Here is an 18332-nt window from a genome sequence, read left to right on the forward strand (position 1 = left end):
ATTATCCTAGAGAATGAAAATATAGAGGAAACACAAACCCTCATGTACCTAGGTATTAGAGGGGGTCATGAATACACCTCTAAGTATGTACTCTCTGGCACAAAACAAAGAAAAGTAGTACATAAAGGAAAATCCCAATGTATTTCAAAACTTCACAGTTTAAAAATTATTAAGTCGGCATATATTTCAAAGTTATATTATCTTTAGCAAATAAAGCTTACACAGAATGCCCTGCACCCTGTCAATAAATTAGGACATAAACTAACTATTAATGAGGATCAGTGGCAGACGAGGGAAGCCTTAACCTTAAAAACAGCCTTCATTTTGAATCTATATTGGATATTTTTTTTTATAGGTAGCTTCATTTTTTATGTCTGCCTGGCAGACAGATGACACACTGGAGATTTAAAAGTAAAAACAAATAATCGCTGCCATCCCAGACCAGGTGCCAATTAAAAATAATTTCCCTCCTTTCCCTGATGCTAAATAGTCTGCCTCAGTCTTTCATTAACATCCATCATACACTTAAATATCCATGTGGCCACTTCTCTGCCTCCCTCCAAACAGCAGAAATCTGAGCTATGGCTCTCTAACTTTACTGGTTCCAAGTACCATCTTCTTAAAAAAATATTGTTAAATAAATAGACGGAACATCAAGCTCACATACCACCAGTGGTACATGTACCACAATTTGAGAAGTGATCATGAGATGTGTATCACCCCTTCCATTATCAATGGGCAAAACAGATCCCTGCACTGCACTGAATACTGACAAATACACCCTTCTCTATTTCTCCCTCACTACTCCCAACTAGTAGCAGCCACACTGGAGATGGAATAGAAAAGCTGCTGGGGTCAAGTTCTGAATGCATGGATATTTGGAGGCATTTTACTTTTATATTAAATTTCCAGGGAAGTTTCCCTTGATTTCTCAGTTTGATTTGAATATGCAGAGAAACCTATTTGATTCTTTCATCAGTGAAAGTAGAAGAACATCATAAAATTCTTCTCTGGAAATCCCAACAATGGCACTTGCACTGGAATCAGGAGAGACATTTTCAATAACTTCTTAGGTCTAACAGTTCCTAATTGTATTACTCTGGTCACCAAGGGAATGGCTACTGTACGGACAATGCAACAATTGGGATCACTGCACAGGCCTGATTATTCTCTCAAATTACACCAGTGTACAACTGGTGTAAAAATGCTCAAATAAATGGAAGTAAACTGTTGTAAGTGGAAGACTAATCAATCAGGCGCTGTGACTTCCTATAAATGCAGTGTGAATTCAAGTTTAAAGAAGGAGGTTTTGCTGTTGATTGTACTGTGACCAGAATTTCACCCAAGAGATACAGACATAGCTTAAAGGGACACCTCAGTTCTGAAAATGTCATTAGAACAGTTAAAAATGCATACTTTTTGTAACCTATATACTCAAGCTGTGCAAATCCCTCAGTTTTCATATTTCAAGCAGTATAATGAATCCCGACAAATCAGTCATAAAATAGATTACGTACCAGTATTTTTATAGTAATATCAAGTCTAAAGTCATCTAAAGATTACTGAAATCTCAGCTTTGCTCTCAGAGATACAGACACACACACACTACCCATACTTTATAACAGAGTTAACTATGGTTGTTTCTACATTTATCCAAGGATATGAACAAGACCAAAAGAGGTATGCTACGTTTGGATTCATTTAACTAAATACTGTTTAATAAGTTACAGCTTCTCCCAAACAATGAGCCCCGGGGCAGACTCTTACCAAATATCACCTCAATGTGAATTAAAATCAGTAATCCCTGAAAATCTGGGTTTCTAATGGGAACATCAAGTAGTTAGTTTATTAGCACCGCATTTGCCAAGGCTGTGTAATAGAGGTGCTGAGTCAGGAGCTGACTCAGTACCTTGTCACTCAAATTCCCACCAATATAAAATTAACTGGGACTTAAATTAGAGGATCAGTTAAAAGCAGAGATAGAGCTGAAGGGCTAATTAGAGGGGGAAGCAACCCCAGCATGATAAACAAAGAGGAAGGAAGCCCTGAAAGGGGGGGGAGCTGAGAGGCTGAAGGAAGGCAGAGCTGTGGAGGAGCTAGCTAGGACTTGTAAATATGCAAATAGCACTACAGGCGGTGGCCTGCTGGAACAGTATAATAAAGCATGGTGGTGGTGGTGAAGACGACCTAAAGTGGGTGTGGTTTGCATTTAAGGCAAGAAAGGACTACAGTGGATCACCCTGTGACAACCTAATTTCTTCAAATATTTGGGTATGCTGTGTATTCAGGGGGGAAAATGGGTTACTCCTGCTGTGTTTGCACATTTCAGAGGAGAATCCAGAGTCCACAGAAGACTTTGAAGGCAGCATTTGCAGGGCTGCCCAGAGGATTCAGGGGGCCCGGGGCAAAGCAATTTCGGGGGCCCCTTCCATAAAAAAAAAAAGTTGCAATATTATAGAATACTATATTCTCGTGGGGGGCCCCTCCGGGGCCGGGGGGCAAATTGCCCCACTTGCCCCCCCCCGGGCGGCCCTGAGCATTTGGCCCAAGAGGATTCCTTTTAGAAATAATTTTAACTTCTTTCATAACTAGAAAAATTGTATTCATCCTTGAACGGTTTAAACACACAAGTCCTACTATTCCTAGACTTATGATAATCCAAAGTTAGCTCTGCTTTGGTATTTCGGGACAAATGACATGAACAGGGTAAAACTTGAGGTATTATTAGAAAAGGAGAAATCCAGATTTTGTTTTCCCCTGGAGAGATTCCGTGACAACTGATGAATGAATGAAATGTCATCGCCAAAGTCAAGCGATTGAAAGTTGAGGTTGGTTTTGTTAACAATTAACATTATGGAGAAAGGACTTTGTTAAAATTTCTGCCTCCCTCCCCGTCCAATTAGAGGTATCAGAGTTTACAATAAACATATTATAATCTTTCTAAGAGGACCTTCAGCAAAACCAGAGAAAACAAGACTACACATTCTTGATATTTTTGAGATAAAAAAACCAAAAAACCCACACACAAACAGGGGGAAAAATGTATATATTTTCAAACCTTCTTCAGATAGCATACAAAATAATAAAGAAAGCGCAACATTAAAGAAATCCTTTGCAGGTAACTTTTAAATTAAAGACTTTAGCTAATGTTCTACGGGTTATGCCAATACTTGATTTAAATTAAATCTCTCCAGCTCTGAGTAATTAAACAAAGACATTGTATTTATGCAAATCCCTCAGGTGCATAAGAGCTCTGTGATAGTAGATGGTATCCATAGACAGTTTAGTTTACTCATAGAAACTGCATAAGGAGTGATTTCCCTTTTTTTTTTTTTATAATTACTCACAGCAGGAGAAATTGATAATTTAGAGAAACTAATAGATTGATCAAAGCAGCCATTTGCTAAAAATTAAATCTGAAAAAATACATAGAAGTATGAGGAATGAGGATTACTCCAGCCCTTTTAATAAGGCAATTAATTGGGGCAAGTGAAGGATCAGTTATGTAATATTGTACACCAATTGTGTATGTTTTTATAACAGGTAAAATGTGCTGAGCAAATCTGTCAAGAGAGTTAAGCTGGGTTGCAAGAAGTCAGGTACAGAGGATGAAATACATGTTTCATGTTTCTGATGGGAAGCAGAGTAGCTAGTTGCAGTTTTCTGGGTCTGGATCTAAAAGGCATTTGTCTCAAAACTGCAGATTTCAAAGGCCTCTGTCTCTCATACTTTTGTTCCAACTCCTTGCTCAATACCATGATCAGGTTTAGATTTAAAACAACACAAAGGTAGATCAGCAGCATTGATGATACAAACATCGGAGATACGGGGTTGAGAGATTTACAAAGATCTTTTAAAGTTCATAATTATATATCCCAGTAAGTTATTAATATACAGTATTACAGAAGCTACGTATAGCAGCAAAGAGAAAAAGGCAAGATTGTAGGAGACAAACTGGAAGAAAGAGAGAAACAAAGAAACCTTCAGCAATGTGTTTATCTTTGAACAAACCAGTAACCTTACTGCAATGGATCTTATATATATATATATATATACACACACACACACACACACACACACACACACACCCCTCTAGAGTTAGATACTTAAATATTATGACAAACTAATGGATAAATTAAGCAAATATTCAGATAAGCAGACCAAGTACAGCATATGTATTATCTCTGAACTAAAAATATAATACTTTCCATTGCAACAAGATCCAAAAGATTAGTTCACCATCTCTTGGGTATAGTAAGATTATCCACATTATTTTTATGAATATGATGTGTACCTCTATTAGATTATTATTATGCTATCTGCTATAGAGGTGAAAAGGGTTAACTCAGTTCTGAGTGGTTTTTGCATATCTGCAGAAACCAAATCAAGGGCTGTAGATAGCCCAATTACCTGTGTTTAACAAACAGTACAGGTGTCAATTCCTTTGACCTCTTAACCCCACTATACTCTGGTCAACAGGTTGGCTGGTAACCCAAGGAGAAGGGTGGGGAGGAGAAAGAAATCCAAGTGGTGAAAATGAAACAAAGAGCTTGGAGGGGAGGGGGGCTTAAAAAGTCTTAGCCCTGAAGCTGAGAGAAAGGGGAGGATCTGCAGAAAAGCAGAGGGAATCCCAGTCCCCAGAAGCAGGAAGGAAGGTCCATAGGAGTAGCTGAGTCTAGCGAAATCTTGAAGGAAAGGGCAAGCTTTAGGTAGGACTGAAATCTAAAAGCAGGGGCCAAACCTACTTGGATCTGCTAAGGAAAAACTGTTAGTAAACAGAGGTACTGTAACTTCAAGCAGCAGTATACAAGTGGGGTGAATTGTAGGATTCCACTCTGAGGAGAGCTGGTGCTGGGACTGTCACTTGAAAGGTGTGCCCAGGGAGAGACTGGTTGGTGGGGACAAAGGTACACCTACCCTGAACCATGGCAATAACTTTCAGGTGTCAACAGATTTGCTACCAGAGACTATACTTTTGGTGACTTCAAAAGATGGGAAAATAAAATCAAGTGACTAAAATGTACATTTTAGCCTTTTTTGATAATAAGCTACCACTGCAGCCAAAGGTAATTAATTTTCTGAAAACATCTTTTCAAAAGGTTTCAGAGTAGCAGCCGTGTTAGTCTGTATCCGCAAAAAGAACAGGAGTACTTGTGGCACCTTAGAGACTAACAAAAATTTGTTAGTCTCTAAGGTGCCACAAGTACTCCTGATCTTTTCAAAAGTTAAACCACTACTTAAGAGACAAAGGAACTTTCAAGACCCCATTAAAATGATGAAACGTTATGAGAATGAATCTATTTCTAAACAGCAGTTTAAAACCTAACCTGAGACCATAAAGAATTGTCATTCTCCTATTTAGTTCACTATGTACATATGCACATTACATCTCTAGTCCAATGAATCAAATCCAGAATTAATTCTTGCACCATTTTTCTACTCTCAGATATTTTAGCAACTACTGCAGTATCATCATTATCTCAGAACAGCATTTAAAACAAAGAATAATTTCTAAGGCATCGATAATGAAAGTAAATTATATTGGACTAGAAGATCATTCCAGTTGAAGGGCTATTTCTGCTCAGGGGTAGTCACATTTATTCTCATGATGCTTCCTTGGAATTCTTTGGCTGGGTAACATGGAGATCTCTCCTCTCCACCTCTATTATGTCTCATGGAGAATAGTAGCTCTATGTACTAAAGCCATAAATCTAGAGAATCTGCAATGGCTGGAAGGATCCCTACTGGAATTCTCATAAAGAAGGTGGGTATCCAAACTATGGAGGGGAAAAGAGCAAGTTAATGCGGTCACAGGTTACTGCACTTTCCAATTCTGGGACTCAAATGCAATTCCTTGGAACACACAAATGGACTAATTTAGCAAAAAGTAACAGAAAGGAAAACTACAGAAGGTGCAACTAAACCTCAAAATCTTGCTGGTTATAAGGATTAGTTTGGGCAGTGTTCAGCTGGATCTGTGACATACCTTTCTTAGTGCCGCAGCCCACCCCACCCCAAAACTGCAAACTTCTAATTCTCCAGTCTCCTGCTGTGCTAGACTCGTATTTGCAAAAAAAACCCAACAATTTCTCATCTATCTCCCTACTTATATGGCTGTATCACCTTAGCATTTGAGCACCTCACAATCATTAATGGATTTTATCTTCACAACAACTCTGTGAAGTATGGATGAATTAGCTGAGGCACAGGGTGAATTAACTTGACTTGCTCAAGGCCATACAGGAAGCTGAGCCAGATATAAACCCAGGTCTCTTAAATCCCAATCCAGTGTTTTAGCCACCAGACCAGCATTCATACCTCTCTATGAAAGGAGAGTTGCAGAAAGGTGAATACACTTACCCAAGATCTCACAATAGGCAAGTGGCAGGACTGGGAAAAGAATTTAGGAGTCCTAAGTCCTAGTCCACTGCTGTACGCACTAGTCCACAGTCTTTCCTGAACAGTACGTTTTGCACAGGACTGGATGGGTGCCCCACCATCACTAGCAGTACATGGCCGGATTCTGTGTGACTTTGCACAAGTGTAAATTACTGCACAACACAAAATGTTTCCAAACCAAAATGGTAGTATTTTTAATTCACTTTGCGCAGGTGTAAATGACTGCATAAGGATGCAAGGCAGTGAAGAACCAGGCTCACTACCTTCAAATGTTTTTTTTTTTTCCTTTTCAATATGAAGTAACAACGAAAAAGATGTGAAGCAACAGAGGTGAATTTAAACAAGGATGAGGAAGTAAAGAAGGAGATTAGGAATTGATCATCAAGAACAGAGAAACAGCTTAATGAAAGTGGGTTGCTTTAACACCTTCCTTATCATAGCTACATGCAAATATTAGACAGCTTGTAGGAAGACTTTATATACATGCTCAGACTTGCCTAGAACGATAGAACGATAAGACATCATCATTATCCATAGTCTAGATAAGCCATTATGTATTATATATGCATCATCTGGGAGATCCCTCTGGTGACAAAACGGTGGAAGAGGAATAAACCTTCTCCTCTCATTGTTTTACTTTGTTTTGTTGAATTAATTCATAATGCTAAGATCATACTGTACAAGAGAAGGTGTGACAACTGGCTGGTACATGAAATTAAGATACACACAGTTCTTTAAATTAATTTGGACCCCTAAACATATTTTAATTTAAAATCAACCCATAAATATTCTTGATATTGAGAACAACCAAAAGCTATTGAACATAAAAGGGGCTATAATAGGTTTCTCTCTCTCCCCCCCCCCCCCCACCACAACATGCATACTTCTGTATTTTAACACTAAAACACATCAGGCCAGATATTCACATTAGTTCTTTAATATCAATTAAGCAATTTAAAATAATTCTCAAGAAAACCAATTCCACATTGGAGAACATCCTTGCGCAAGGAGTCAAAATGTACCATTTCATCACAGCATGTGAACAGTTCAACATTGTGAAGATTGCAGTCACACAAAATTGACATGAACACAAAACTCCTGGCTAACACAACAAATGTTTTTGCCAGTGAGAACAAAGTGACAGACTGTTCAATCAAATTCAGTAGCAGTAACCCAACACCTGAGAAACAGCACAAGGATGACTGCTCTGGCAGATGAAGCAGAACATAGGCCTCCTCACTTGATTTTTATTTTATTTTATAAGACAAATATTAAATTAAATGCTACAAACTTTGGTTACAGCTATGCCCCCTACATTCAAACAAGGAGGTGGAAGCTGTGCACAAAATTTCCCCTCCTCCTGTGCAGCAAGGTTGTTCAGATTCCCAGGAGACAATGTTTCTCTCCTTCCCCCAAGTTTCACAGGGAAATTCTACATGAGTTAGAAGCGGGTCACCTCACTGGCAATAAGGAGCTCTGAGAGGACATGTAGTACAAAGAGGGGCAGGCTTACATTTCCACAGCCTGCCTGTCTCTGGGGTGGAGGTAGGGAGGGGGGCGGGGAGCTATATTAGTGCTTCTGCATAATCAGTCAGAAGCCTGGGCAGGCATGTGTAGGGAGGGTGCTGTTGGGGGGCAGGGAGAAGGATCAGGATAGGAAGGAAAAAGAACCAGAAACCAGAGTAAGCAAAAAGACAAAGGGAGAACTGTGGTCAGACCACAGGTTAATACAACATCAGGTCAGTATACATTAAATGAGGAAATTAATGTGTGTATATATATTACAATACCTTATGGTATTTCTCAAATTATAGAACACAACATGATACACATGTATATTAGATACCTTATGACTAGCATTGTGCTCTTTAATAGCCACAGCTGTCAAGACCCCGATTTTACATTTCATCCGAACGAATACATCTCTTGCACCCAGGTGTCAAATTTTGTGGGGGAAAAGGTGGAGGTATTCTCCCAAGCGCTGCCCACAAATTCATCTCCACCCGTGTGAACCATCAAAATGAAAGACCTTACTAACAGCAGTTTGTGGAGAGGTTCAAAATATGAACATACACTGGGCTCTTTAGGCTTTGCTTCTTTATGACCAGTGAAAAGATAAGTGGTGATATCTCTCAAATGTCATTTACTTCTGGTACTAAAGTGAGACTTCATTCACAGTAGCTTAATTGTGCAGATCTGTGATGGTCCCTCTCTTCCTTCTGACATGAGGAATGAAACAGTTAACATTTAAATCATCATCACTGGACACCTCACTGAGATGACTGGCACAGTTCACACCTCTATTGTTCCAGGCTCTCTGCAGACTCAAGTAGATATATTTGTATCAATTACATGATCAAAATTTTTGAAGTTTTCTTCATAATCATAAAAGCTAGATGATTTTTTTTTTTTAAAGATGAAAATGGAGTTTCTGGAAACCTTGGTAGCAGCCTGAGAGAGGTGCCAGTACCTGGTATTACCACAAACCAGCTGATTCCAAGCCCTGCCTGCATCCCAAAATATCCTGCTGGGACATAGCACTTTTCGGAGCTAAATTGTATCTACTGAAAGAAACACATTTATAGTGTCTCCTGCACCATTAAAATACTGACCCATCTCAAACTTGTTTAAACGGATAGTTCATCTACCCACAAACCAAGACAATGCATAAGTGTCATTCTTGGGTGAGGCAAATCCACCTTATTCACCAAGTTACACACGTATGAACTGTATGTTTATATATTTAAGCCAATTCTTTAGTGCACATACACAGTCTCTCTCTCTCTCTCTCTCTCTCTCTCTCTCTCTCTCTCTCTCTCTCTCACACACACAAAAATGCACTTTTAGAACAAAGTCATACTAACACTAAACTAAAACGGACTATTTCTGAACCTTTCCTGGTCCTACCTATCTCTTCACTTCCAACACAGCATCCAGAAATTCGTGGATGTCAGAACTTCTATTCTGTTTGCATCTTGCGACAGAATGGAGTGTTTTCTCACTGAGAAAATTTCTAATTATTTTGCAGATAATAATTAGACCAACCTGTCTCTCTCTGCTGCAGCACAGTTGTCACTCTGGGGCAATAAAAAGAGAGTGTCTTGAACTTGAGCCAGTTAAGGTTCTGGAAGTGCTGAGGGATGGCACATACTAGAACCTGTGAATTAGGTTGCTGCTGACCTCACCAGGAGTTATCCAGATTTTTAGCCTCTTTCCAACATATTACTGAAAGGCACCCCTATGTGGGGCTACACCTTAGAATCATTTGGAAACTCCTGCGAGCCATGCTGGCAACAATTGCTCTCTGAGCAATGTCTGAGGCACTGGTTTTGCCCTACCGAGTCCCAGATGGTTTGGGTCCTGGCTTTCTCCTTCTGATATCATGACAGCTGTGATAAACTCAGGTGTCCTATCCAACAATGGCCTGGCTTAAATGGGAGCGGTTTGTTAGGAAGGGATGGATTCTCAGCTTTGGCACTCACTTTCCACAATGGATCATTCAGAGCCTGGACTTGGTGACATTAGGAAGCTGCCCTACATTCATTGGTTTTCCAAAGTTTTCTATTGGGTGGGAGAGAATTTGACTGAAATTCAGTTGGCAGGATAAGCAGTAGGAATTTATTATAACTTTTGAATACACCTACAGAGTTGCTGATGGGTATAACGCTCACATGTAATTATAGACAAATTAAAATCAGAGAAAGTTTCTGTCATAAGCCTTCCACATTCAGAAAGTCAATTTTTTCCCCTTGCAAATACTACTGAAGGAATCAGGTACTCTTCTATATGTTTATATTTAGCATCTTTAACAACGTACAAATATCACAGGACCTCTTAAAACCCCTTAACCATAGGTGTAAATAAATAAATAAAAAGAATATGTAGTTTAAATAATATACATTTTTATAAACAATTGTCACCCTATGCCACTGGCTACTTAAAGAAAAGTAAGCCTATAGGAGAAATCTAGGATCTTCTAACCTGTAACGTTCTAACCTAGAAATTGATAGGTTTGTAAAGTCTTTTGTCCATTATTCTGACAGTCAAGGGAAGTAGCCCTACCTATAATGTCAGTCGCAAAGTCAGATTGAGTGTTTGACACCTAGAACTGTCCCTGTCAGTAACCTGCTTCTACTGGAGAAAAAAGGAGATGTAAGGAAGAACAGACTGAAGAGTACTGAAAAACACAGAAGAGGTCAGGGAGTTGAGGGGGGGGCAAGAGAAGAGAAAACCAAACCTCGACAGTGAAATATGCAACTGATCATTTTGATACAGTGATGATCTATGCCCAAAGAGCGAAGCAACGAAAGGAAATGTTATTGTTAAATTTCAGTCAGGCTATTTTTAAGAATAATAAGACAAAAATAAATAGCAACATCTGCTTTAATGATTGATAGCTGAAAATGGAGCTGTCTAATTCACAGTCAAATACAAGACTGGTGGATAAAAAGGGATGAAGAGAGGAAGTTTCTTTCAAATCCTATTCGATACTTATTTAATTCTAAATTTAAAATTAAATCTCACCAACTATATTCCTATTATCCTTAAACTTGTGACAATGGATCACTGATTAAGCATTTTACTTGCCAACTCCCAAAGAATGAAACTTTATTAATATACAGTGAAGAAATCGATATTCTCCTCAGGACAGTCATGCCACTGAGGCTTGATCAATACTCACAGATGATGTGTTTCCACGGAACTCTGACCTCATACCTGTTGTAGAACGATAAATATAGTGGCCAATTTCTCTATTGCATGAAGTTTTACAATTCTCAGTAGTACTACTGGAATTGCTGGAGCAGCTTTAAACGGTTGGTGACATTCACATTGAAAAGTAACCTCCCATTGTAGTTTTTTTTTAAATTATTATTATTTTTATCATCATCATCAAATGCATGTGCACCAAGGTACATTTTCAGCTCAGTGCCTGGTGAGAAGCAAGCAATGCTTATTAACCAAGGTACTGTGACACCAATTCATCCACTTTGAGACGAATGTTATGATGTATAATTTTTGATGTGGGTCATTTTCTTGAATGTTTTCCTCAAAACCGATTATAATAATAATAATAAAACAAACAAACCATAGTTTCTTACTAATGGGAACATGACAGGGCAGAATTCAGTGATCCTGTCTTACCACCACGATAAAATGAAAAATCCATGTGCAATATCATACCACCATCTTTAAACAATGGCCCCCATGTTAACTGGTACTGTTAGTCTCTCAAATCACAAAAGACTTAGCATGCAGAAGACCTTGTACAATTTCTGTCAAGTGGGACAGGAACTATTTGCTTTAGCAGAAAATCTCTACTACAAAGTAAAATTGATTTTTCTCCAGAGAGGCCATACTATTTACTGGAAATAAAGATGCAACCTGAAAGCTAGCGCTATATAAAACTAAGGAGGAACTATTTCAGAGACTAACAACATACAGTAAGGAATGTTATGGCAACTCCACCATAACTTAGCCACTGTGCAAGAATGACCGTGAGAATTGCTCACAACATGAATCCTAAATATTATTTGCACAGTTAGTTAAAAAGTAACACTATATTGTACATGAATGTCAAATACTAATAATACTCAAAACATCAAAAACTAGGCTGCAACCTCCTCACTTACGAACACAAGCCAGCTATATGATCAGAATGCTTTTCGAGTAGTTGTATCACTACTTTAACCCGAATAAAGAATGTTATTCTATATTCACTGCCACAAAGCTATGATTGAAGGGGTGGGGAAAGATGCTAGGGCTTAACTACCCTAAATGCTCAACACAAGGACATACTCTGAAGTAATTCCTCAAATTTTATGTTGATAAAAATGACAAGCATTTTAAGCAAAAAGATGATATGCTGTCACAAAGTTGTGGAAACAGCTCTTACCAGTATGTTTTATATCTGTCTTTCATGAATGCTAAAGCAAGAAAATAATTACAAAATAGCAAGAAAAGGCTATTTATCTTCACTGCTTGTTCCATTAAATGTCAAGAAAGTTAAGAGAGGTATTCAGACTCATTTAAAAGCTATATAAAAACAACAACAACAAAGTACATAGGAACTTACTGATCTCTGGAAAAAGTTTAAGGTTGTGCCTAAATAAAACATTCCCCCCAAAGTAAAAAAAAAGTCAAGGCAACATTTTGCTTATTAGAATCCCACAAACAACTAATTTTTGGCCACCACTGCTTATTAATAGACTTAGAGAGTTATCACCACCATTCCAACAATTTCACTGTACATATAAAGTCATTTGTTCCATGGCCTCAATTCTGCAAAGCATTTAAGCACATACTAAAGTTAAGCATGCGCTCAAGTACTTTGCTGAATAGAGATGGACTCCTGAATTGTGGGTCTAAATAGACATTGAATAAGTATCATCTATCTGAAAGCTAAATTTTACGATGGCTATGTACAAAATTTAAGTAATAACAAAAGCAAACCAATATGTTCGGGAGCTGCAGAGGCTTTGTATGTAACAAAGATCATATTCTACTGGAAAGAGGGGAATCTAATCATCAAACAGAAGATCTAATATATAACAATTAAAAAAAAAAAGGTTTTAGCATTCTTAAGACTAACAAAGTATGTACTTTCTAGAAAATATCTTCCAGATTACACACACACACACACACACACACACACACACACACACACTATTATAGTGTTAGTCGAACAAAGTTTCAAAGGCATGATTTTAAGACTATAAGCAGTCAGGAAAAAAACTGAAATGAGATAACTTCCTCAATTAATTGCTTTAATTTTTATATTGCAGTGGGACATCCTGTGAGGTTGGAGTATAAAGCCTATTAAACTGAACTATGGTTTGTCCATCCCTAAAATAGATTTGACATACAAACAAGTACAAGTACAAGGTCAAGGTCACAGATCAGCAAGAAAGATTACAAACAGGACTGATGTAACAGCTGGCATTTGTTCAAAGCTCCTGGTTTTTTTTTAAGTCAACTTACAAGAAACACACTACATTTTATTCATTCCATACACTGCATTTTCAAAGTGTTCCCCATCTTCGTAGACCAATACCATATGCCTGTTTTATCTGATATGGACTGTTATGAGGAAAAACAACAACAAAACCGAGGAAGAACAATTTATGTTGACCAAAAAAAAGGGGGTGGGGGGAGTGCCTTCTGACACCATTTTCACTAATTACAACTGTCAATCAACATACATTCAAGCCCAACATTGGGGAAAAAAATCCAAAAAAGTCAAGATCCAAAAAGATCTAAGATCCATAGAAGTCCGTGGAATTCCAGACTGGAACAGGGACTCCACATGGGTGCAAGGGTCTTTGCTAGTGACATAGGACTTTTTCCCATGCCACAATCCATACCTAATTACAATGATAGTCTGCTTAGTTGCACACACTGAAGTTCCACTACTTGCACATCCATCTTCATCAACTGCATTTACCACATATCTTAATATGGAAAAAGGGAGCAACTAAACACAAGGTCTATGTAGAACACAATCACAATAACCTTCTTCATAACAATGACAATACTGCTGTCCTGTGACGCTTCCTTAATGCTGAGTGTTGAGCCAATAAGCAGATTAAACACAGTAGCAACTTATGAAAATAACTGCTGAAAATAATTAGCAATGAAAGTCATCTACCGAGTGGTCCATCCACCAACCTCTATATTCTCAATGCTTAAAAAACAAAAAACAAACAAACAAAAGGAATATTTAGCTTATACATCATATTCCTCAGACATACCTTTTGACATTTAAAGAGAAAAATAAAAAAGACGCCTTGCCTTGTGCAACGGAAAGTCATGTGACATTTACTTTTTTAAATTGAGAAAGAGAGATGGGTGCAGACGCTTTCATAATGCCTAACTGCTTGAGGAAGAGTATAGCTTGTGCTCTTCTTTCGACCCAACACATACAGCTCACTTGATGTCAGCCTAGACATGACTGGGAGCAGTTTATATATAGACAGACATCTAGCTCTATAAATAGGATGATATGTGTTAGTATAAAGCTTTTATTGGCACTCATTTGGGGTGACCTGCATAACTCACTTGTAATGTAGGCATCTCAAACACTGCCAATAAAATCTTTATTCCATGATGTGCCCTCAATTATTTTGTTTATGCCGCATTTTAAACTGGTTTAGTCCTGTCCCTCTTTTTAATAAAGTTTTAAAATGTTTTATGGGTACTACCTTTGTAGCACTCCACCTGTCTGACCACGTTGCCTTAGTTTATTATGTACAGGCCTTGCAGTGAAGGTTGTTTGTTTGTTTTTTTAAGCCCTCATAATATTTAAAAAAAAATATTTCACATGAATCATGTTATATTTTTAAGCTATGGTATCTCATGATACATTGGGACCCAGAGACAAATGTATGTATCACTTCAAATCCTGGAATGTGAGCTCCTGAATGTAATGGTGTAGGTGGGTCTAGCCCTTACGGTTATTCCTAAATCTTAAATGGTCATTGAGTTTAAGATCAAAATTGGTCAGTTCTGGACCTCAGGACAAAAATTTGCACTTCCTTACCCCCATATTTGAGTGAATGGGGGTGGAGGAAGGGACATTTGCATTTAAATGCAAACACACACACACACACACACACACACACACACCCAAACCAAAAAAAAAAAAAAACCAAACAAACCACACCACCCACCATGGCAATGAGTATCAGAGTCCAGGTCAACTGAGTAGGGCTCACGCAAAGGGGTGAAAAAACAGTGTAGATGTTGAGTCTCGGGCTAGAGTTCAGGCGGTGAGACCCTGCCCCCTCCCCAGATTTCAGACCTGAGCCTGAACAACTACTGCTATTTTTAATCCTGCAAAGCAAGCCCTACTTTAGTTGCCCTGGGTTTTCTTTGCTGTGTACACATACCCAAAGTTATTTTCTTTGTAAAAGGCTGATTGAAATCTGTGCAGTGATTTGGAATGTTAGGAGTCGTCCCAGCAGACATTAGCAGGCAGAGTACAAATAAGAGGGTCCAAGATTGAATAAATTGCATTTATTTTTGTATTTTAAAAAACCCACAACTTATTCACATTATGAAGCATAAAATTATTACCTCTCTCACTCAGCCTAACTGACTTCATCATACTTCCAGCTTAATCTGTCAGTGCAGAGATCCAGCGTGGGTGAAAGGTCGTGCTCCAGGTCCTTTTTGATAGTGTCACCTTTCTTTTAATGTGCACATGATGGGTGTTCCCCATTGTGGAGTGACTTCAGGTTTTTGAGTCAATATATTGTAATACAATAGTACTGACACATGGATAACTTTCATACATACAGTTGTTCTCTTACTGAATTATGCTAATTGTTGTTTCTTTTTGTCTCACTTTCTTTACAAGAATACTAATATGAAGCTAATAAATGGATTTCTGTCCCACTTCTGCTGACTACAGGTGACTAGTGGATGATATTATGGGGTTTCACATAAGGTTTCGCTATTGTTGATTGCCTTCAATGCCTTTCAAAAGAGAATGGTTTCACTATTATGCAAATGGAGGCAGAACCTTTTTCAAGCTAATGCAGTTACAGAATATTCCTTATAGAACCAGAGCCAAGCTCACAGAACATTACAAAGACAATTCATATTGGACAGGCAAAGTGCAGTCCAATCAAACAGGTGCCTAAGGCGGCTAGTTACACCTTCCCTCTTCTTGAAGAAGCTTCAGTCAGTAGAAAACAAATTGTGCATTTTAAAAAATTACAAAAAATCCTCAGTTGAGTTCCTAACGAACAGCTGTCCATATTCCCCAAAACACAACAATACAATTATTAGACAATTAGTACTCATTGGCACTCTGGTTTTCTGTCTAAGGAAAGGAAGGTCAAAGACTGAATGGGGATGAGATTTGATCCCTCCTTGTACAAAAGTGACAAAGACCAAACCTGTGAAGTGGATCAAGTTACCACTCATTGCCTGAGAAAACAAGGAAGGAGGAGTAGGAAACATTATACTTTTTCTTCAGCACCCTGATTGCAGAAACTCCTACGTTAAAGGAGACAGCCCTGGACCTTTGTCAAATCAATTTTGGAACAAAACAAGCTTAATCAGAGAAGTAGAAACTCAAGACAGGACAGGAAACATCCATTATTTCTATAGTAGTGAGAAAGAAATTTTGTTAATTCTGTATTAGCTCAATGAAAGGGAACCTTTCCTAGCCCTTACTGAGGTGTCAATAACTTTAAATAGAAGAGAATTCACCCACTCACCCCCGCCGCCGCCTTGTAAATTTGGATGTACAAGTGGTCCATTCATGAGATCCAAGTCAGAACGCTCAGTACGAGAGGCAGTGAAGATAAGCCCTACCTGTTTGTCCCTACTTCTTTCTCTGTCACTGTTTATTGGCACTACCACTACCCAGTGTCAGCTCACGCTCGGGGTGTGAAAAAACAAACACCCCCCTGAGTGACGCAAGTTTCGCCGGCATAAGTGATTGTGTGCACAGAGCTATGTCAGCGAGAGAGCTTCTCCTGCCAACATAAAACCACCTCCACAAGCAGTGGTAACTATTATGTTGATGGGAGAGCTCTCTCCCATTGGCATTGAGTGGCTACATGAGTGATCTTACAGCAGCGTGGTTGCATCTGTACAGCTGTGCCGCTGCAAGCTCACTAGTGTAGACATAGCCTAAGTTACTGCAACCTGCTCTTCTCTGGCCTCACCGGTATCATCAGGGCCCTCTTCTAGTACATCCCAAATGCAGTTGCTAAATTGCTCCCTCTTACCATTTGCTCTGATCACATCTCACCCCATCACACACACTTTTATTCCCTCTACAGGCTTCCCCGGTCAACAATACCAAGTTTAAATGTCTTGCTTTAATAGCTTTCTGGGCCTGTGTAACTCTGGCCCACCTACATATATGACTTCATCTCTTATTGCGGCCCTCTCCCTACACCCACTCTGCTTCACCAATGCCAACTTCATTGCAACAGAAACCTCTCCTACAAGCATTTCCATGACATGCTAGCTCTTTACGCAAGGATGGCCTCCCAAGACTAGCCTGCCAAGCCGCTGTGTTCTCCCCATTCATATCCTTCCCACAATACCCAAGAGAAATGAGTCAAATGAAACACACAACTGAACCAACATGATGAAAAGGAGTCTATGGGTTAACGCATTGCTTGTCCTTCCTTACTGTTTGCTGCCCTCCCTCATCATGTCATGCATACATTTAGACTGTTAACATTTCAGAACAAATCTAGGTCTCTGCGAGGCAGTGAGGGAGGTTTAGGTTGGATATTAGGAAAATAGGATATTAGGAGGGTGGTGAAGCATTGGAATGGGTTACCTAGGGAGATGGTGGAATCTCCTTCCTTAGAGGTTTTTCAGATCAGGCTTGACAAAGCCCTGGCTGGGATGATTTAGTTGGGGATCGGTCTTGCTTTGAGCAGGGGGTCGGACACACTAGATGACCTCCTGAGGTCCCTTCCAACCCTGATAATCTATGAGGCACCTCACGCACCTATATCATCAGTTAGATTGACCCCTGATAATTAAATGAGGCCCATGAACAAGACTAGCCCCTAGAATAAACTGATTTTTGTCCCTTCCTATTGTAAAGGAAGGATCTGGGGAGAAAATGTTATTTATTGTTTAAAAAACACCATAGTGACAGTGCTTCATAGACAAATAAAAAACCCCATATGGTTCCTTCCTCCCAAAAACCAACAAACTAAGTAAGACTGATAACGCAGTGAAAAGGGCAGTAGAACATGGTGGGTGTTGATGAGGAGAGGAGAATTCACTGGGGTTAACATAACTGGGAGTAGAACTCTCCCCTCCTCTTTGGTTAGTGCTATTAAGAATATAGTGAAATTTCTCCCTCAGATTTTCCCCTCCTAGTCAAATTTACTTTCACCCCTGAGATTACAAACAGAGGAGAGACTAGAGGAAAAAAGAAAACACTGCTTATAGCA

At 38.9% G+C, this 18332-nt stretch overlaps 1 protein-coding gene across 5 annotated transcripts in view; it reads right to left on the reverse strand.

Moving 5' to 3' along the window:
- Positions 1-18332, reverse strand: part of NRIP1 (nuclear receptor interacting protein 1) — a 150743-nt gene that overhangs the window by 61699 nt on the left and 70712 nt on the right. The window lies entirely within an intron of this gene.

Source organism: Chrysemys picta, chromosome 1, assembly GCF_011386835.1.
Source record: "Chrysemys picta bellii isolate R12L10 chromosome 1, ASM1138683v2, whole genome shotgun sequence".
Lineage (NCBI taxonomy): Eukaryota > Metazoa > Chordata > Testudines > Emydidae > Chrysemys > Chrysemys picta.